General features: G+C 35.7%; 1 pseudogene; it reads right to left on the bottom strand.

Annotated features, from left to right (window-relative positions):
- Nucleotides 1–11,737: 11,737 nt before the first annotated feature.
- Nucleotides 11,738–19,252, bottom strand: LOC121416197 (annotated as a pseudogene).
- Nucleotides 19,253–23,079: the final 3,827 nt, after the last annotated feature.

The following is a 23,079-nucleotide window of genomic DNA, read 5'->3' as shown; positions in this document are numbered from 1 at the left end:
GAAGACAATGGTTTCAGCAACTGCATGATATAAACCTTGAGAGATGCATACAGTCTTCGAGTATGAAGGTCGGCGATACTGATAACGATCATTCTGTTAATATTTCCGTCTTTTGAGAATGGAAATATACAAAGATTTGTTTCTGTGCTTTCAAGAAAAACAGGAGGGGGCATGTTGAGAAGAAAGGGAAAGATTCATGTTCACAATCCTGTTTAATCTCTCGCCATCGTACTCATGGTTGCTGTTCATCCTGTACGTCTAGACGTGAGTCAGAGATCGAGTTATTTCTGGCCGAGTATCTCAAGTGCGATGAAACATTAAGAAAGACACGCCTCTACGCGGCGCGTGAGTTTGCTTTTCTTTATCATGCCTGTATATATATAAAAAAGTCATTTGAACTTGAAGCGTCATGTACAGGATCGTAGACTCATGCTTGACAAAACCTTCATGTATTGGATGATACAAACTGGTTGCGTTTGGAGTTTTATTTACTTATTTTTCACTAATTAGTATCATGTATCATGACTTGTATCATGTATCAATATCATGTTTATGAATTGCTAAAAAACCTTGGAAAATCTGAAAGATATAATCTAAAAGACAATTTGATTCCCGTGGTAGAGATATCTTAGATTTTAAGATAATGCCATCAGTGAATTCAAAATTTGAGAAACGAACATAAATGTTCATGAATAGTCAATAAAGAAAGTTTGTTCGATCTGAAAATACAGTGAATATTTGTATGTTTTTTTGTATAAATATTGATGATGAGGGTGCTTGAAAAAAAAACATTCGGATACTCACTATCAACGAGGAGGGGGGGGGGGGTAGCAAGCGCGTATCCAGCATCAGATCTTATTTAATGGGCCCAATTTTCTGGGGACAATAGTAACTCTATTATGCTTGTGCTTGGGCCCATACATTTCTTTGCCACAATTGATGCTGGATACGCTAGTGGGTATATAGTGACTTCAAAAATTGTCAATGTTAATGTTTATTTTAGAATGCTTGAAAAATACATTTGGAAACTCATTAGTTAACGCGGGGGGAGGGGGTACTGACTTCTAAAATGTTGACCATATATCAAAGCACTACTCCTACATTTAAACCATTATGATAAGAGTAGTAAAGGGAATTGAAAAATCGTTACATGTTAACATATATGAATCAACTGTTTCTACGAAAAGAGATAAATGATGTAATAAATTTAGATTTAGGAGTTTGGATCAGGGATTCCTTCTGCTAATGTGATAAGAATGTTAGAAATTTTGTTGTTAAAAATAATTGATATTTTATGTTTATGTCTGTTTATTATATTGATTCAATAAAACACATAAAAAAGAGTATGTTAGAAATTAAATTATTCACAATGACATCTTAGTTATCATTTTATCTGAGATGCTACGTAAAGCATAACGAATCGATGAAGTTACTTGGTGTAATCGAGATGTATATTCACATCAAAATGATGAAAATCTGATTCTTTTTTTCATCTAGACCGTACAGAACTTGGGATTATGGATATGAATAGTACAAGATAAACGCAAATGCGAAATAAAAATCGATTGACAGTGGAGTAATCTTATTATCTGAGCTGATCTGATCATGGAGCTACGAGCCGTGATATTTCTTTAGAATAGCTACAGATCATTCGAAGAAATAGATGAAGAATCTTTTTTATGTCCCGAACGACTTCGCGACATACACAAATTGGAACTAATACCTCCCGTAATCAAATATCCAAAATAAGCTACCAGGGGACCGTAATATTCCCGAGACAATCTGATCACACCTTCTCAGAACGGATACAGATCATTTAAACTTTCGATTCTCTGTGACGTAAACAATCGGAAGCCTGAATGAGTAGTTCATGACTATTATAATATACAATAATATCACATTATGCAAACACCTGTTTCACATGACTAATCCCTAGACAATTTAGGTTTTTAAACTTCCCTCCGATAGTTGGTCATGGATGCACTCTTTGTTCTGAATGATATTGCCACCTCCCCCCCCCCCCCTCCCCGAGCACGGGCACTCTCTTTAATGTAATATACGTTACCTATTTTTCAAATGCACTATGCGATATTTCAATAGTGCTTTACACCTATAATTAAGTAAATGCCCTTCCATGCCCCTCCCCCTCCTCGAGTCTAGTCTCGGATTGAATAAGACTTGGTCTTCTCTCCATGGATCCGTTAAGAGTTGGTAAGCAATCCCCCTTGGCCTACTTTGTAATTTCCCCATGAAACCTTGACTCTATTTAACAAAATGTATTAATGGAAAACAATTTGCCTACGTTTTTTTTTATTTATAGCTTCACCTGTTTGGCATCTTACACTAAATCCACGTAACAGCAGAGCTGGTAATCAGTAAATCTATTGTTGTTATTATTACTAGTACTTGCATACTCATTTTTATAGTGTACGCATGTAAATGCGCTAACCCAAATCTTGCACTTTGTTATTTTTCAAACATGACATGAACAATTCCAAATAGCATTTTTTTCGGGGTTACTGTCACAAGTAACAAGTATCAATCTGAAAGAGAATTCAAGTATTCTTGTGCGGTCTAGGAAACCATGTCAATTGAGGCTGTTTCATATACATGATATAGTGAACGCATAGACATAGTTGGGACCTTTCGCAATCTTCACGGACGCTAATATTAGGGTCCCCTAACACAAAAGTTAACGCTTAAACATACAATTGATTTTTAAGGTTGATTGTGCATTATAGTCAATAGAATCACAATCAGTGCTAAGCTTTGTGTTACAGGGGTGTTACAGGCCCTACAGATCTGCTTTTCGTGTGTAAAATCCTTTCCGCGACACCCGCACCATACATGCATGTGTATTACGACTGATGGCTGGAGATATTCGAAATTTATTTATTTATTTATTTATTAAACAATATTTCAATAGGGTGCCCTTTCAGCAAAAGCTGGTATCAAAAGGGGCCCTAAAAGCATAAAAACAGTACATGTATATACAAGTGGTAAAACATACAATGTAAAACAAGGTAAAAACATATAAATCATGCATATTAGAAGACAGAAAGGCATGAACAATTAAGTCATTAAAATAATTGTGGTACAAGAATCGTTGACATTTTAACATTTGCTGGACATTATATAAGATTTCAGTTCTTTTTTAAAACTAGAGAGTGTGGATAGGGTTTTTAAATGAAGGGGCAAGGAATTGAACATTGATATTGAGGAAATAATGAATGAGCATTTATAGTATTCAGTATTGCATTTTGGGACATCGAGTAGTAGATTGGAGGCGGATCTTGTATTTACGTTATGTTTTTCGGATACTAATTTAAAATTTTCATTAAAAAAGTCGGAAGATAAATTATTTAAGCTCTTAAATATAAATATACATCGAAAATACATTACTCTTTGGGGATAGGAGAACCATTCAAGTGTTTTAAATAACTGATCAGACGGGGTGAGGACGTTTGCTTTGAGTATTATTCTGGCAGCACGTTTCTGAAGTTTTATTTGATTTGTTTGTGTGATAAATCTTAAACCCATACCCCACAACAATAGTCAATTTTACTTTGGATTAAACAATTATAGATTAGTTTAGCAGTGGTAACATCAATGAATGGATTAGCCCTTTTCAGTATGGCGAGAGCAGCACATACTTTTTTACTAACGTGTTCTACATGATCATGCCAAAGAAGTTTATCGTCTATTATGACACCTAAACACTTAGTGGAGTGAACCTTATTTATTACTTTACCATCAAACGTGATAGAAATGTCCGAATCTGAATTATTATATTTGTTCATTCTTTGTCTTGATCCCAGAATCATCATATTTTTCTTTTCAACATTGAGAATTAACTCAATTAATTTTAACCATTGGTTTAAAGCATTTACACCTTCTTGTAAAGCCAATTTCATACTATCTATATCACATCCTGATAAAAATAATGTTGTGTCGTCGGCATACATTGTAACTTGACCATTCTTTATTACATTCGGCAGGTCGTTAATAAGTACTAGAAAGAGTAGCGGACCTAATATGGATCCTTGTGGTACTCCGATAGACACACTTTCTTTCTCAGAAATAGATTTGTTATATTGAACACATTGCAATCTCATGTTGAGATAAGAGTTAAACCATCTAAGTGTTTTATCGGAACAGCCAATACGCTGGAGCTTATTTAGCAGTACATTCGTGTTAACAGAGTCAAACGCACGTCTAAGATCAATAAAAACAGCGCACACAAGCTGACCATTGTCTATTGCTTTAGACCAATGATCCGTCATCAAAATGCAGGACCTAAAATAGATTATGACATGGATAAGAAAGTGGTTTTTAAACAAATCGAGTACATATTGAGTGAGGAAAAACTTACTGAATGAAGGCTTAGATATAGATCATTACAGTCCATCGAATCGATATTGCATTTAATGTGGATTATTGGTGGATCACTGGCAATCAATTTCATGGGTCAGATCAACCTCTCCAGCCGAACATTTCGCATGCGTTGATATGTACACAGCACAATGTACAATACGTTTGAACTCGTTTTTTTGTTTTTTTTTTTTTACTCCTGCACAAACGATATGCCTCTCGCACACGATGTTAGGGGCATTATGTTTTACTTTCCCCAGAAATGGGGGATTAGATTCAAATTCCGGAGGAGGGGGACCACTTCCATTGATGAGTGGATACCAGGCACGACCATGGGGTTTCGAAAAGTACCCTAAACAAGGGAAGCAATTCTTTTCCAGATTATGAAAATTCATCTCTGAACAAGTATTTGGCTTGTGAAACCCTACAAGTATTGGATATATATCCCTTTTCTTCAGCATTTTAAACATCGTTTTTACACCCTTATAACGTTACATAGGCCTATACGTAACGTACCTGCCCACTCTGTCCCCTTTACGCGTGGTCGCTCCTGGTATCCACTAATCAATGGAAGTGGGCCCCCGGGCGGCCTCTCGAGCTCTAGGAGGAGTCAAATGTGGCTTTGGAAAGTCGTCCTCAATCGGATATATCGCTGTTACCATAGTAGCAACCAGAATTTTGCACACGAAACGCATATTGAATGTTTCCGTCGCAGAAGCGAAACGAAAAAAAATCTCATGTCACACAATTTGCATTGCAGGACAGAGTTTTACGACCATGATGACGGGCCCAAAAAGTCTCTTCCAAAATCAACTACCGTTGTAAATAAGCGTGCGCGTCCTCAAACGAAAGGTCGGGAGTATCTCCACGGTAAAGGCATGTAACTGTATGAGACAGGAAACACATACGTCTCACATTGGCGGTAAAATGATGTGTGTGTGGGGGGGGGTTGCATGGTGTATGGGGATCTACTTAGAAATAAAAACAAATGACATAATAGTAAAAAAAATAGTATGGGTGTCGTGGAACTTTCTTGGGGCAAGCTTCGTTTAGCCCCCCACCCCCCCTGTTTAATAATAACTTTAAGATATATGCCGTGTGATGTCGACTTGTTTTTTTATACTTTAAAATCTGGGGTTTACTGTACACAGCCATCTATCCGCTGTCGTCGCCCCTGCCTACCATCCCGGTCCATCATTGACCCCCTGAAAGGATTAGTCCTGATACTCTATGTCTGGCTTCTTCACCATAAGTAGTCATATTCATTAATACTCATAAAGACGTCGACAGTCTTTCAGTAATTTAAAATTCTTGTAAACCTCAGGTTGAAGGAAATATTATCAGACGATTTGACAGCATGAAAAAGGGAACATTTCAAACTGCTTTTTCCAATGTCGAAACAAAATATTGAGGGCGACCTACAGTAATATATTTGAGAAAGATTGAGTCAACCGTGACTGCATTATCTATGACATGTACAATGAAGCCATTTTCACCAACACACCATCAGGCGTAAATGATTTCATGACATGTCATGGTTGAGGGTGAATCAGGGGGCCGTCATAGTTAAGATGACCAGGAGTGCACTTTTTAGCTATAGACAGACTTACATTCCATTATATTTTTCGTGTAAATCATGCATATACACTGAGTGATATGTTAAAACCATAATTAATGTATTCAATATCACGAACGAATTTCGAAAGACAAAAAAAATCCAGAATACTGATTAAGAATAATAATGAACTACAAGAGGATCCAGTCCCCCCCCCCCCAAAAAAAAAAATGTTTTTAGAGGAAAAATAAAAATCAGACAAGATGAAATTGTTAACAATATCGGACAAATAATAAGAAAGTTATGATGAATTTTTCAAATGAAATGGCTAAAATGTAATTTTCCAAAGTTTTACTTCATATTTTATATTTTTCCTTCATGAGGACATTAAACAATATACTACCTGGGCTATATTTAGATTACTGCCCCTAGGGAATTGGTACTTAGGAGAAAATGGGAAAGTTATCCTTGCCTCTTGTTATAATTTGCTTACCTAGTTGCCAATAATTGCCGATGTGGTTTACAATAGTCTTAAGGACTTTCACCATTCTGTTTTATTTATTTTTCTTCTTTTCAACACAACATTTCATGACGAATGCTGGATTTTATTCGGAAAATTTCCTGCCTTTCAGCTACAAATCGATTTTTTAATATAGATAGTATATGGCCATTTCCTACCAATTTTTATGGAGTGTTTTATGGAAAAATATCTAAGCAAAAAACGCACACACACACACATACATATTTATATACACTTGAGCAGCTTATGTTGTTAGGTTTTAAAAATTGGAGAGCGCCATCTCGTGACACTCAACTTTAAAAATAAATATTGCTACTTTCTTAAAAGTGATTGAAATGACTATAGGGAAAATATCAAATCCTTTAGTATCTTTTCCAATCAGGGACAAGTCTGTTTAGTAAGAAAAAAAAATAAATACATTTCACAGACGTCACTCGTACGAACAAGTGACTGCTTCACTTCTACGTATGAATGGATGAGTGAAAACACATTTTTGCATTTATCTATCTCTTTTATTGGGGAGAGCAAAATGCATGATCACGCCTTAAATATAAATATTACTTTTGAGATATATTGAATGAATTTTTAAAAATAATCGTCTAAAGTGCAGAATTAAATAGAAAGTATTAATCAAGAAACGACTTAAAGCAAATCGCCAAATGACAAGTACCCTAATGAATGAATATATAACTAATAGGGAATTATGAAAATGAAAGAAAGACAAGTTAAATTATATTTTCCATCAAAATATTGAATATTGTTCAACTTTTATTCATTCGTGTGTTGAACTTCATCTTCCGTGTGCATAACCAGTACCATAAGATACTTAAACTATTGTGCGTATCCAAAAAACGGGAAAGTTTTGAAAAGTCTATTAAAAAATGCTTCGAATAATGATATGATATCTTATCTTAGAAATGCAACTTTAAAAATAAGTTATTTTCATGCTTGAGCAAACACAGGACGTTTTTATCGAAGGATCAAATAGAGGATTGCGCCAAAATGGCAGAATATGAGTAATATGATGATCAGACTTCTTGCTAATCAGCAGGCTTCCTCTTAACCTTTTCATTATCTTTGCCATAGTTCTTGAAATGTGCTGTCAAATCTTATTTACAAATTCATTTATTTACTTGAATTATTTTTTTTTTTCATTTAAACTTCTTTTACCTTTGAATTTTCCTTCATTACTAAGAAAAGAAGACTTTTTGTCAACCCAAGCAAGAAGATTTGCATTATCAATTGGGAGAACTTGAAATCATTCAAATTTTTTTATTATGTGCAACAAATTATTTTATGGTATCTTTAAAAGACATGAATCTTATTTTCAAGGGATCTTTGGTTCCTTGACCAAGTTGAATTATGTGTTTGACAAGACAAACAGGAAAGGATTCCGAGTGTCTTTCAATGGCAATGGTGTATTGAGTCAATTTGAAGGAGCTAGATATGGCATATCTTATTATCAGGTAAAGCAAAAATTTCCGATTTTTATATATGTCCAATTTTGACATAATATTCAGAAAATAATATCATATTTCACTTTCTGTCTTTCCTTTTATATCGTTTCCACTTTTTTTCTTGGTCATGTTTTTTTATTGGGGGGAGCCTCTAGCCCCGCCCATATGTATGGCGCTGTTCAACAGCACCATAATCTTTGTAGCACACGATGATAGGATAAAAAAAAATACCCGCTCTTCCATACTTCGGTTGAAAACATTATTGCTTTTGTTTAAAGAAGGAATATTCAAAGCTAAAGACAGCATACTAAAAAGCAACAACAACATAACGATTTAAGCAAATAAATAGACTTGAAAATTAATTTTGACCGCATAATTTGAAAATAATGGCAAAGATAATGAAATGGTTAAGAGGAAGTCTGCTGATTAGCAAAAAGTCCGATCGTCATATTTGTCATTTTTATGCCATTTTGGCGCAAGCCTCTTTTTTAACCCCAGACAAAAACATTCCGCGTTCGCTCAAGCATGAACAAAACTATTTTAATGGCACTGTATAGCAGCATAGTAAACAATAAAATATATTTAAAAATTGACAAATCTGGAACATTATCTAGAGTAAGCAATAGGTATCTCGGGTGACAAAGATGGGAGCTTGCTTTGTGTATTTCATGTTGCACTGTTCAAAATTTGTTCGAACTCTAACGAATATGACTGTTTTTACACATCACCTGTATGAACAAATGGTCAGTGAGGCCCATCAACAAGATCAATAGGGTAAAAGTTTGATTGAACATAGCGACACACGTAACTCATCTGTGACTCATCTTCCTTTTTTTTCATTCTTTTTTAAACCTCCATCCTCCCCCCCCCCCAAGTTTCCACATCATAACCTGGGTCTGCATTACTGCAAGGTGCGGATCATACACGAAGCAGATTCATGTAAAACCCCCGAAATGTCTACTAAGAAATTGACCAAAAAATACGATATACCGCTAACGGTATGAAGACATCAAAACTGATGTAAGTGAAAAACTGAGATATTATACAGATCACAATGAAACAAAATTTTACCCATTCCGTCCTGCCCGATTTGATTATATAAACCTTAATCAATCAAAAGTCACTGACAAATTTGGATAGAGGTTATGTTGGGGAAAGAACTTTTCTATTACTTCATCTCAAAATAACTGGGCATCACGACTATTTTATAGGTTATAACAGAGGTGACTTGAGTTTTCTTTTGAGCGCATATCTCTTTAGCATGACCCCAAAATATCCATAATTCTCGCCCAAGTTTGGGCCTCTCTCGCTCATGGTTATGAAATAATTTCTATTTCCTTCCAAATCTGATACCCCCTTCGATTCCGTATTACCCGAATGAGGAGCGTCATACCTCGTGCTTTTATCAATGTATATTCCGCTCGATGCCAGAAAGACCTAGCAAATAGAATATTGCTTGACTCGTCATACCGGGTGCACTTTTTGAGATTTATGAGTAAGACTAATGAAAAAAAAAGTGTGACAAGTGATACATCACCACATTTGTAAGGTTTATAAAAGGATAAAAGAGGTACCTGGTACTCTATATACAAATGAAAGAGATGTTTAACATAATTATATTTATTAAGAGTGACAAAATATCACTAAATGACAATCCACGCATGCTATTCTAAGCGTTATCTTATCATTCCGTGATACATTACAAATTACCGTGCGTAACTACAAATTAAACTGGGATTTTAGTCCTCCTTATTTTTGTTTAAAATACCCCGCAGATTACGAGCTATGTACATACGCCTTATTCGCATTGAAACAAACAAAATGTAAACAAAACTCAACTCTAACTGTATTCTCATTTTTTTTCTATTATTCCTTTTTTAATTTCTTACTCCTTCATTTGTTTCTTTAACTATTTCTTATCAATTACCTCAGTTTATGTGTTGATTACCTTTGAATTTCTTGGGCTCTTTACTTTATTTTTGCCTATCCCACGCGTTTTTTTTTTTTTTTTGCTTCAATATTGCCTTGTTATTCATGTCATTATTATATTTTACCTGACAAATTAAATCAATCAATAAAATTAATCAATTGTTTGCCTTATTTTAAATTTGTTCATCTATTCTTCCACACGTTAATACAATCTGCCCTTCAATTCGTATATACCCAAACCACCCAATGTGTAAACCTCATGTTGTCTATACCATGCGAGGAGTGTCGTCATAGCTAGAAGGGGGGTTAAGGGGACACTTTCCCTGGGCAACACACCTCAGGGGGCGTTAAGGGGTGTGTGGGAGTGTGTGTAGATGTGTGTAATTATGACTGAATTTTCCAGAAATGTATCAATCAAGTATGCGTCTGGGACCGACCTTTTAGGTCAATTCAAACGACGTGACTAAGGGTCGAACCTCGAAACCTCTCTTTCATTTTGTAACTTCCCACATGTAGCTTGGACAGAAGGCACAAGGCACAACGCCTGATATTATATGAAATATTGCCTTGGTGTCACACTTTTAAAATCAATTTAAACCTTGCTCCTAACTTGAAATTCTTTTTATCAATTTTCTGTCACACGCTCACACGCAAAACCCATCCTAACATACCCGCACATTGCAACGAAGGTAAATTTATAACCCCAGTTCTATCCATAATAAATGGGTGCACACTTCAATGCCCCCCCCCCCCCTTTATGTCAATACATAGTAACCGTGTCGGTAATCAGAGTTTTATTTCTAAGGTTCGATGTACATGAATGATATTTTACAGAGATAAACAGCTTGAAAATATAATTTTTTTTTTTACTAAGCCACTTTGAAATATCGTAGGGTCCCCAAAATGGGGACCCGCTCATTCATGGCTTAACGGATATATCATTTTTTTTCACTGAAAATAGAAACACTGTAATGGCACATCATTTTGCCTAAACTTGCCTTTTTATAAGTGTCGATGTTATCAGAAAGAGATGTTTCTGTATTGGTCTGTGTAGTAAAGCAACGGCACAATTATTTATTACATCTATTGATTTAACGATTGATTTCATGTAAAACCTAGTAATTAGTTACATCATGGTCAAGGGCGTAGGCTGTGGATGCACTGGGTGCAAGTGGACCTCCCGGTAAGGCAGAGGAGCTCCGACACTGGAAGAAAAACAAATTTTGAACTCATTCATCTGTTTTCAACTGCTAATCTTCCAAATTTTAGTTCCACCTCCCCCATATGTGCACCCCCATACGACTTAAGTTCCACCTCTCCCGGATGTGCACTTCCTATGGTCATGCCAGCCTACGCCCTTGATGATTGTAGTTAAATCATTACTATGACGTGTCTAAACACTCGCTTTAGTCTCATCCCCACCTTAATCATGTTAATCATATAAACACCCACTATATATTTATCTTTTCTCACCTCTCTCACTCTCACACGCAATAAACACACATCCACACTCGCACCCTCTCTTGTGCGTGCAAACACACACATACCCATCTATTTAAACATATACGTCCATGAAAATGACCGGGAAAAACTGATGTTGATGGAATATAGTCGTTTGTAGAATATTGCCCCAATGTATAATTTCCCATCGTCCTTTTAAAATTATTTTTGTAAAATATTTTTGAAAGTATTAATCAAAGAGTTGCTCATAAGTCAGAAATACGTGGGGCCTGAAGTTGCATAAAAAAGTAGGGCAACATTAGATATACAGGTTCCAGATAGTTAAAACACACAAACACAAAATTAACTTTAATTCAAAAAGCTTAGTATGCAGTTCCCCCACATTATCGCATTTTCAACAATGTTTCATCAAATAATGCATCACATATTCAAACTCATCACTCATTAATTTAAACAAAAAAGTTTAATATTGACAAAAATGTACAGGCCTTGTACCACAATCTGAATATTTCTTTCAACGAGAATACAAAAGTACACAAATTATTGCAAGTAATAAAAAAAATCAAATTAAAAAATACATCGAACCTTACTTTTAAATATAGATCTAAAATCAAGATTTACTTAAACACTTTGAACCCCATTTGTCTATTTATAACTTCCGGGGAAATTTCGTGAACGCCTCTCAGGAAAAGACACAACATTCATTGCCATTTACGTTTTCGGAAATTCATCATGTGTCCTTTGTAAAGAATGCGATAGAGGGATTTGAAAATAATATCAAAGTATATTTTTGTATCGTCGAAGATTTTAAAGAAAATATACCCTATACATTTTATGAATTTACGTTATTACTTCGTTCATCTCAAGTTACGTGTGATTTTTCCCAAAATGACTTAATTTAAACATGTATTAAATGATCTAAGCTTCGAACAATACCCTCAAACAACGACCCGTTTGCATATAGTGTTATAGACGGGGCCATCGAAATTGAAATTTATAAATATTGTTCTTGATTGAAACAGGCGACATTATGCTAAGGCATAATTAAAACTTATTTAACTTATTACAACTTTATTTCAATAGAAGTCGGAAAGTGCTCTGTTTGACTTTACTTTATAAAATGATGGATATGTACGATATGGATAGGTTCTTGATGTTCTTTTTGACAATATCATCCATAATTCTCGAGTGCATATAGATAATTTTGGCAGTGTGTATGAGAACAGGACAGAAGGCCCGCCAACTGTGATAGATGATTGACCAACGATAATGTCTTTCAGTCCATGATTTTTTTTTCTTAGACAGCCGCTGCACCTCCAGCAGCCGCGGCGTTGCCAGCGCCACCTCCGATGAGACCAGCTTTGAAGGCCAACCCAGCTCCCACGGCTGCGATTCCGACTACTCCAGCAGCACCGGCACCTGCAGCAATCGCCGTGGTCTTTTTCTTTGACATTGTCTGCTCTTGAGGTAGGTTTTCACTGGTTTCAGCAGCAGCGATTCCCCCGCAGCGTCGTTTCCAAGGATGGGCTCTGGAGTGACATTCTGGGTGGTTAATCGCACCAATGGAGGACCTGTAGTAACTGGTGACATACTGAAAGAGGATCCCATATATCCGATGGATCCACCAACTGATCCAATTGATCCACCAGCACCCATCACCTCTTCACTACTGTCTCCTGTAACACCACCTAGGTTCTGCTCTCCTCCTACCGCCCCCATTCCTCCCAAAGCTGCTGCATCTTCCTCACTAAGATCTTCTTCTTCTACTTCTGCTACACCAGTACCAACGTCCTGCTGATTTGCAGGATTGACCATTGATCCGCCGACCCCAATCGAGGAGAACTGAGATGGGCTACTCGATTCATACTCTGGCTCTTCCATTTCCTCGGCGTCTACTTCTTCCTGTTCAGCAATTTCAAGTGCAGCCTCTTCTGCTTCCTCAAGTGCTGCTTCTTCTTGTTCTTCGGCAGCCTCTAGGGCAGCCTCTAGGGCTTCCTCCTCTGCCTCCTGTTGTTCCTCAGGGTCACCCATGGCCTGCATTTGTGGCTCCTCATTGTCGAATTCTTCCATATCCATCTCCACATTGTCACCTCTTCCCGTGCCGAGTTGGGCAGGGTTGTCTGGGTACAATCCCATGTAGTATGCCTCGTCCTCTTCTTCTTCTTCAGAGTCCATGTCCTGGGCGAGGATATGTGTGCAACTCACTGTTGAAGAAAAAAGAAAAAAAAAATTTGAATTAAGAAAAGCTCATATTGAATTCTTCTGTTCTTTTCGCTGCGTAATAAGACACTACAACTGCGACTAAAACAACTAGAACTACCCAACGTAATCCCAAACAAAAATGCATTTTCGGATCTTTCACCTCATCATATTTTGTTTCTTATGCCACGTGATATCCATTTACATAATCAAAATATTGTATATATTTCTACTTTAATGTTGTTTCGTCATTTCCTTTAGCATCCGCAAGAGTTGAAATATATTATATTCCAAATTGATTTTATTACATTATTTTTGAGACAAGAAATTTATTGTCATTTGATCCCTATCAAAGGCAAAATTCACCCTGAAAATGACTTTATTGTAAAAATAGCTAAGAAAATAAAAACATCAGTGGGGGTTTGAGAATTCCTTCAAAGATTCGAAAAGTTATTAGAACTGTGAGGTCACCTCCGAGCAACTTCATATGTATCGTTAATTATTGAGAAAAAAAATCAATGAAATGTCATTTTCTAAAATAAAAATGAAAATGGGTTTTATTGTACCATCAACATGATCAACAGACAAGTTATTTCACGCTCCTGAAAGAAGAAGTTTGTTATTCACCATGTGCCATTAGCAAACTGAAATTTATGCATTCTATATTACATAACATATGGGGCAGCTGCTCATATACATGTATGACGTCATAAATTAAAGAATTAATATTTTAGTAGCCTTCTTAAATTTTGATGAATTTTACTCATAACGTTCAATACTTTTTATAAGTTTTTCTCCTATTTATACAATATTATTTCGTCAGGGTGAACTTCCCCTACGAAAAGCAGCAATGCGGAGAAGGATGCTAAAATGTTATGTTTCTAAGCAATTTTTTTTTTAGTTCATGACTTAAATCGTCTACAATTTTCGAATTCCATAAAGATGTTGCGCTCGAGCAAAGCGAGCGAGCCAAGAATAACCAAGAATGCTTGAAGATTAGAATCAATTGAAACGCTGAGTTTAAAGAAGAATGACCACACCTTTATCATTAAGGCGTAGGTTATTGTCATGACACGATCATACCCTCTCTTTTCATGAGTCAAAACTTTCTTGTAATTACTATTTCCTCTCCGTCATTCTCACCAGAGAGACTCTAATAAATGAAAACAAAATCAAAGCAAAACAGAGTCTCCATGTGGACCCTATTACCAGACGTGGAATCAAGAACTCATTAATTAGATTATAGCCTCTCAATTTAATTAGCAAAAACATTATCAACACGCTAGAATGTCTATTTTTGGCAAGCAGATTAACGTACAGAGATAGTTAGGGATATGTTGTAATATATATCAAATAATGAATGTCATAATGTTTTATTATTATTATTATTAATATTGTTATCATCATCGTTATCAATTACTATTATTAATATTATTTTTATCATTATTATCATCATCATTATCATTTATTATCATTATCAATATTAATATTATTATTTGGCAGGATATTTAAAAGAAATCAATTTTAACAATACAAATGATTGTTACAGTAACACAATAGTAATACATTTAAAAAAATAATAGAGACGATTCTGAGTTACATGATGTATTTGTTAAAACAAAAGATTTTATAAAAAAGGAAATTGTACTTGAATGTTCATCGAATGAAATGCTTTTTTAAGAGGAACACATAAAGAAGGGGCAGGTTTCAAAAGCTTTTAGTAATGCTACAGTCACAGTAATGAAACCGCCTCCAGCACGACCGATGGTAAAATAATAATAAAAGTGATATCTTATTGAGAGCTCGCAACGTCCAGAGATGCTCATGGCGCTAGCCCACCGACAGTATCTTTTGATATATATATACACACAACAGCAAGTAAAAATGTAATGAAAAATCGATTTTAACAAATACAACCGAGTACATGATTTTAGAATTTTATTTGGTATTAACTGTAATAAATTTTGTCACCCTGGAGTAGATTGAGCCGTTGTAACTGCAGCATAAAGGAGCAAGCGATAAATGACTTAAATGCGATTCCAAAATAAATTTTATGAACAAATCAATTCAAATTATTTTATTTATCAAAATGATCACAATCTAATAGGTATCACAGTGATAGTCTAAAAAAATATGACAAAACCCCCAAATAAATGCAGCGTATTTGATTGGAAAATGGTATATGGCTTGTATGAAATAAACCAATGAGATGAATAATCCAAGAAATGTAAACAACTAAACACACAAAAAAAAAGAATAAAATGATAAAAATAGACATCAATATACAAACAAGAGGAAAAAGAAGGCAACACGACGCTTGTTACAACATTATCTCACACTTGATCGTAGGCCTATACATGTAGTTTTCGCGGTGGTGCACGTGTAATCCAGTCATTTGCAGAGATTGTTATATATATTTTTTTTTTTGGGGGGGGGTGGGACGAATTGTCAAATTTGCGTATCTTTACAGATTAAACGGTTTAATACAAAACATGTGAAAGGGTCTTATAGAGTTTCATCTTGGCTCAATCTTTAGCACCCGGATTGGGAAACGGACGGCGGCTAAGAGGTGTAAAAGATCAAGCAAACTGATGCAGGCATGTTACTCAGGGGAACTTAAGTCTGCCTGACCAAAGAATAGTCATGAGGGTTTGTTTCATGAAACTAGCTGTTTGTGCGGTTACACTGAAGTGTGAAGTGCCGAAATGAGGGACGGATTTTTGTCCCTCTGAAGTTCTTACAATGTATGATTTTTTTTTTGAGCAGATAATTCAAAATGAAGGAAGTGCACTAGATGATGAGTAGACGTAATGAGAATGACACCCCAAAAGAGGTTCAGGGAGTGGCACTCAATGTAAAGATGAACTAACAATGAAACGAGATGTTACACGATGATGGTGAGGATAGTAATAATGGAGATGACAAGGATGATGCGGATGATGATGATGATGATGACGATGATGATAATGATGATAATGATGCTTATAACAAATCAGGAGATTGCTTTCGAGGGTAATTACAATCATCCATATACATCCTTCCAATTAGTTGTTCCAAACAAGGTCACTGAGCCTGGCCAGAGATTTGAACCATCAGTCCATTGGTTATAATTCCGGAGAATCCTTAAAAGTGTAACATCAAGCCGTTTATCTTTTGCCAATATGACAGGCCTATTACTCCTTCAGAAATCCACCTAACATTTTGTTTAACACGATGGACATACTAAGGATCTGAAACAGCGATCGTTGAATAATATCAGTCCCTTGGTACTCAGCCTTGCCAAGTAACCACATTCCTAATATAATCGTATTTGACATGTTTGATAAAGGTATGCCATTTTGGCATTGTTCCTGGTTGTTTTAGAATGTTTCCGTATCTTAGCCTAACACCTTCACAAAGTTCTAGAAAGAAAGATAAAAGCAAATTAAGTTTGGGGCATGTTGAATAATGATAATCATTGAGTTATTTGCCAGTTTGCATTTAGAGTCTGAGGAAAGACAATTATAAAAATAATTTGTTTCTTTAAGGGGACAAAACGTTGCAAGTGAATGAAATCTTCCCGTTTTTAAGACGTCTGAATATCAATGAGTATTTTGATGGAGTAATTTATCATCTTAAAAACTCAAACACTATAATTATTTTCAAAACACTATCAGAAGGGCCTATCACATCGTGTGTTTTATTTTTATTTTTTGTAATCAAAGCAAATTTGTATTTTTTCTCTAATAAACATGAAAAATTCAAAAAGAAAATGAGCCATAAAATAGAAAAGCCACCTTGATAGTTGGAATGAACGAGAATGTAATCTTTTATTTTTTTTCTTTTCCGGATCACTAGTTCACCCTCTTCTATCGTACTTTCACGATTAGGTCTCACGTGCTCCTTGGACGGCTGCTCAAATTTAGTCATCTCCTTGTATTATAATTAGATTATGTCTGTGGTGTGTGATGGTAGGCCAACGAATGTGCTTTGGAACGTCAAATTGTCATGATTGTAGTATTAAATGTACACCGAGTTTTCTCGAACATATCATAATTTCTATACGCGAAGTGATGAATAATTGTTTGATAAACAGGCAACATAATCAAATTTTAAATATGAGACAAGGCTACCAGTAGTAAATGTTTCCTAAAGGATCGTCGATGGCCCTTTACAGAGCAACCATCTTTCTTACAATAAAGACTAAGTAATATGTATTTATTTTAATGGCATTCAATTTAAATGCCATCTAGCGATGATTGGCTGATGGAGATGATAATTGTGATAAACCATATACCAAAGTTAAGGATAATGATTAAGATCACGAAACTGGTAGTCCTCTGGGTTCATTTCCATGCGAAAACCATCCTAAGCTAAACTACATACATGGGCCGCTGAGCATAGTAAGGTAAAAGCTCGGCCGAGAAAGGTTTCTGAATATGGTTAGTGAATCGGAAAACACAGCTGCACTCCCCTTATGCATCTCGTATCAATTGGGGAGGCCATATAACATGAACAATAAAACCAGATGAAAGAGATATAAAAAGAATAAATTTACTTCATTTTTTAATAGAAATATTCAAGTTTTCTTATTTAAAAAATGGGAGAAGTTACCTAATAATTACGCCAATGGTTAGCTGTATCGACAACTATTGCATCACCATGACCAGAAGAACATCGCTTTTGGTGTTGTCAGATATATTTTTCATTGGCAGTCTTTTTTCTAAATCGTTTGATGCAAAAGCGTTGCTAAAAATGTAATGACCTCGATTTTCTAAATTTGTTTGCTGATACGCCTATCTGACCTTACAATTGTATGATTTCTAAGAAATGTATTGCGATATTTTAGATTTATATTCTGCTTTTATATAGCGCTTGCTACATCGGAACGACGTGTCTAAGCGCTTTACAGATATATCATGGCCCCGGTCAACGGATTCAATCAGTCATTCCCGCACAAAATATATGCGCATCTTCCACTCCCTTGGGGGTATTCCAGTCAGTCGCCGGTGAGGCGCACACAGCACTGGGCAACCTACAATGGCTTTCACATCCTACTGGTTACCTATTTAGTACCTGGGTCGAGAGTGGCAAAGTGTGGATTAACGCCTTGCCAAAGGACGCCAGACCGCGGTGGGATACAAACACAAGACCCTCTGTTTACAAGGCGAGAGTCAGAACCACTAGAAAACGGCTCCTCCACCTAATATATATCATAGTTAAAATTGACATTGAAGTTTTTTTTAACCAGTGAAAGAGGAAAAAACACTCAATACAAGATCATACAAGTAACCATTTGGAACTACTTAAGGGTCCCAGTGTCCTCTTATCAACATGTTAACGTTACAAACCTTCAACGGATTCAAAGGTGTGCCTACGGTTTAGGATTGTAAGAAAATATTAATAACAAATTCCAACTTACCGATAAAGAAGAGGAGAGTGAGTAACCTAAACTTGGTCATGATGTATATGTGATGAATGAGTTCTAGTCAAACTTGAAGAATAGCAGAGTTACAAAGAATAAACCGTTGCTGATGGTGAGTGCCTTTTAAAAATTAATGAAGATGCAGAGAAGCGAAGCTTGAAAAGAGGTGAAGTTTATCAAGGTTCTTGCGTCACGCATATGCAAGCGTTTGGTTAAAAGCGGACGGCACTTTTTTTTCTGCCCGTCACCGTCTAATATAGCCTGAAGTCAGTCAGCGTTTCGTGCGCACTAAGGGGAAGGGGGAGGGGGTCGACCTTGGCTACGCTAAATCAAGATGTAGGGATGTTCGAAGCTGGGATCATCAACGTCTCAAACTAAAAGTGGGACTACACAGGAAAGAGGGGAATTAATTTTGAACCAGGGGACATTTGATATCGCGCCGTTGCGGAAAAGGTAGGAAGTGTACTATTAAACTGGCAAAGAACATACACCCGATGGGTCAGCAAATATGGGGACCCAGGGTGGGAGAATCAGGGATGGGGCGGGGAACAACAGGGCTATGACGTCATTGAGCTATTTCAGATACGTTTCCCCCACCTTTTTCGTGATTTGATTAATCACTTTGAAACGGATCCAATGCGATCATATTGACGTAGATAAACACGTGTATAGGTATCCCGATGAATTAATTCCATGAGTGAATAAGACGGAAACCCACTGTCAAAATTAGTCACACCTTGAGGAAATTGTGTATCCTGTTACCATGGTAATTCAGAAAATATATACTAAAGTCGAGGATGGTAACCTTGACTTCATTATTAAAAATTGATTTATTTTGTATTTCTTATTTGTATGTTCTAGTATTAAAATTAGTTTAGTAGTGTTATTAAATTGAAAAGCATACTTTTTAGAAAATGAAATACGCAGCAATTCAATTAAACATGCGAGGTATGTTATAATGATGAAAAAAATATGACAATAATCATCACAAAATGGTGAGCCAAAACTGTACAATGTTACACTACAAAAAATATATATGTTTTTAGAAGGTCATAGTCGTAGGTATGTGTTTAGCTCAGAACTAAACCATCACTCTGTCGCCAAAGGAAACACTCTTTTTTTTTTTATTCTGTAGAAGCTAAAATATATGTCTTCCCTTTTTTGTCTGCAAAAAAGGGGCGGAAACTTTAATTTTCTTAGAATACAAGGTCTTATACAGTATACTGGAAGAGTATGAAATAAAGCATAAAATGCATTTGATCCATTTGATTAGCGTGTATATTCTTCTTATAATGACAGTGCTGTAAATAAAAAGAAATGTCCAGTCAGTATATCACAAGAAAGTACGGGGGTCAGGGGCACCAGACAAGTTGGTTTAACCCCCCCCCCCTCTCTCTCTCTATTTGTACTTCACTCCTAATTTTCTTTCTTTTATTCCAAACTTTCAATTATTAATTGACATTATCAGATGTATTGCCCAAATAAACCATATTTTCTTTGATGACGTCTGTTTGTCATAAGAATAAGGGCGCATGTCTCATTTCTCTTCTAGCAGCACCCATCAAATGCCATTCATTTGGTTAATAAAAGTTGGATTAGGTTCGGTGAGAAAAGGAGTTAAAGAAATGGCAGTGGTCCCATTTACCCTCGTACATGATGGTGCCTGCCAACAAAAACTGACCTTTCCATGGCGATGATCACTAATTGCTGCCATATTTAGAAAGAACCAAGCTATTTTTGAGCTGGATTACATTTATTAGTTGTGTGTGATGTCGATAAATTGGTGATTAATGAGTTTCAAATGAAACACATGTTTAGGGGAAATACATTCAAAATTATGCATGTTTGTTTTGGGGGTTAATTTATAACGCAGCGCTTATTTTGCCTAAATATTCTAAAGCATAGCACTGCTTTGATCTAAGAGAAGATGTTATGGGTGGCAGAAACGCATGTGTTCAGCCACACGCCTGTCATTTGAATGGCGTCACTTGGTTATATTCATCACCTTGTGTTCCGAAGCTTGAACGTGTTGAAATTCGGGCGACATATATTTCCATTTTGAACAATCTCAAGGAGGATACTGCTGAACCCCAAGTCATCGGATACATAATGCAAGGGAAATGTCATTTCTATCAAGTCTATAGCAGATCACACAAGCTAGCTTTTGGCAACATGTCTTCAGGAAACTTTGCAGGATATACGGTCTATCATCCCGCCCACGCATAAGTATCTATGACCGTTCACCAATTTTCACCAATGTCTTTAAAGGACAACCCAACCCCAACAAAAATTTGATTTGAAAAATAAGAGAAAAATTCAACAAGCATAACACTGAAAAATTCATCAAAATCGGATGTAAAATAAGAAAGTTTTAAAGCTTCGCTTCATTTCACAAAACAGTCGTATGCACATCTCGGTCAGTATGCAAATGAAGGAACTGATGACATCACTCACTCACTATTTCTTTTGTATTTTATTATATGAAATATGAAATATTTTGATTTTTTCGTCATTGTCATGTAAAATGAAATTGCATTCCTCCCTGGACACATGGAATTCCGTTATTCTAACATTTTGTGGTTCAGGCAAGGAGGTCCTAATCGTCAAGGCGTAAAAATGAAATATTGTATAATTCAAACAATAAAAAACAACAAAAATAGTGAGTGACATCATCGACTCTCTCAATTGGATGTAACTGGTTCGTTCATATAACTATTTTGTTAAAAATAAGCGAAACTTTGAAATGTCATAACTTTCTTATTTTACATCCGATTTTTATGAAATTTTCAGCATTGTGCTTGTCTGATTTGTCTCTATTGATTCAAATCAACATTTTTCTGAGGTGGACTTGACCTTTAAATATCCTAGGCTGGGAATATCGAAAAAAAGGCTACAAGGATTGAACTCGAAAAGTATAATCATTACATGAGACAATTTCCAAATCAAATAATACAATACGATTATTTTTTTCTCTGATGTGATGTAGATATGGATGTGAAAGGGATTCAAATAATCCTTAATTATTTGATATCTATCATGAAATATTAATCAGCTACATTATTACAAAAAAAATGCCCCCTCCCCCACCTACTCCCACCCTTAACGTACGAAATCTACGCATTAGAGGAGTGTTTGAAAAGTTGTTTAGCTCATTGAAAACCTTTAGGTTTTCATCTGTTCCCAGCGTATGACGTAGATACAGCCACATCACCGTGATGCATCGACTCTCGATAACAAACTCACTTTGATTATTATAAAATGATATGAACTCGTGCTGACCTGTATATACTAAAATAAATATTTTCAAATATGACTGACAAATAAAAATTTGGTTTGATAAAAAATAGATTCCAAGAGAGTTCTACTGCATCGCAGTAATATATTGAACTCTACAACAAACAGGCAAACTGCCTTTAACTCCACTTTCGAGGGCATGGGGGGGGGGGGGCTCTTTGAAGTAAGTAATTTATTGTAATTCTGACTATGTAGATACTCATATGTGTTCTTCAATTAATGTAAGGATGATAATTTCAATAACAATAATTTTATAGTAATATTATACCCCAAAAAGTAACATCACATCTCTGACAAAGAATTTGCACTCATTAACATTACTAATGACCAGCGAGCACGTGACGTTACAAGTGACGCATATAGGTCAAGAAGTGCCTTTCTGAAGACGCCTGACAAAGAAAGATCCTTGAAATAATTACCATTATTTCCTCGTGATTTCGTAATTTTCCTACGTTCATCCAAGACAGAAGAGCATGTCAAAATGAGAGGTTTTGGTTGTTAACTAAGTAATACCCCCATTGTAATATGTAATACGCTACTCAACCTAATAGTAATCAAGCCATGCTATTTTGATATGAATAAAAACAATAATTTTGATTAATGATTCATCTTCATTGTAACATTGATGATACTTTTTGCCATTCCATTAGTTTGCAATGAACGTCTGTACTGCAAATGTTCCATAACCAATTTAGTGTATTGAAAGATACTAATATTTATACTAATATTTAACGTTACACACATATCTATATGCTAAAGCTATGTTTTATGGCCTATCATTTGCTGCCGATATGAAATATGATGAAATATATGAATCGATATCGACTTCTCGTAAACATTTTCATGAACGTGACATAAGTCAAAACACTTTAACCAAACGCCCTCTGAG

This window comes from Lytechinus variegatus, chromosome 5 (genome assembly GCF_018143015.1).
Source record: "Lytechinus variegatus isolate NC3 chromosome 5, Lvar_3.0, whole genome shotgun sequence".
Taxonomy (NCBI): domain Eukaryota; kingdom Metazoa; phylum Echinodermata; class Echinoidea; order Temnopleuroida; family Toxopneustidae; genus Lytechinus; species Lytechinus variegatus.
Note: the sequence above shows the minus strand (reverse complement) of the source record. Positions and strands in the feature narration are given on the sequence as shown.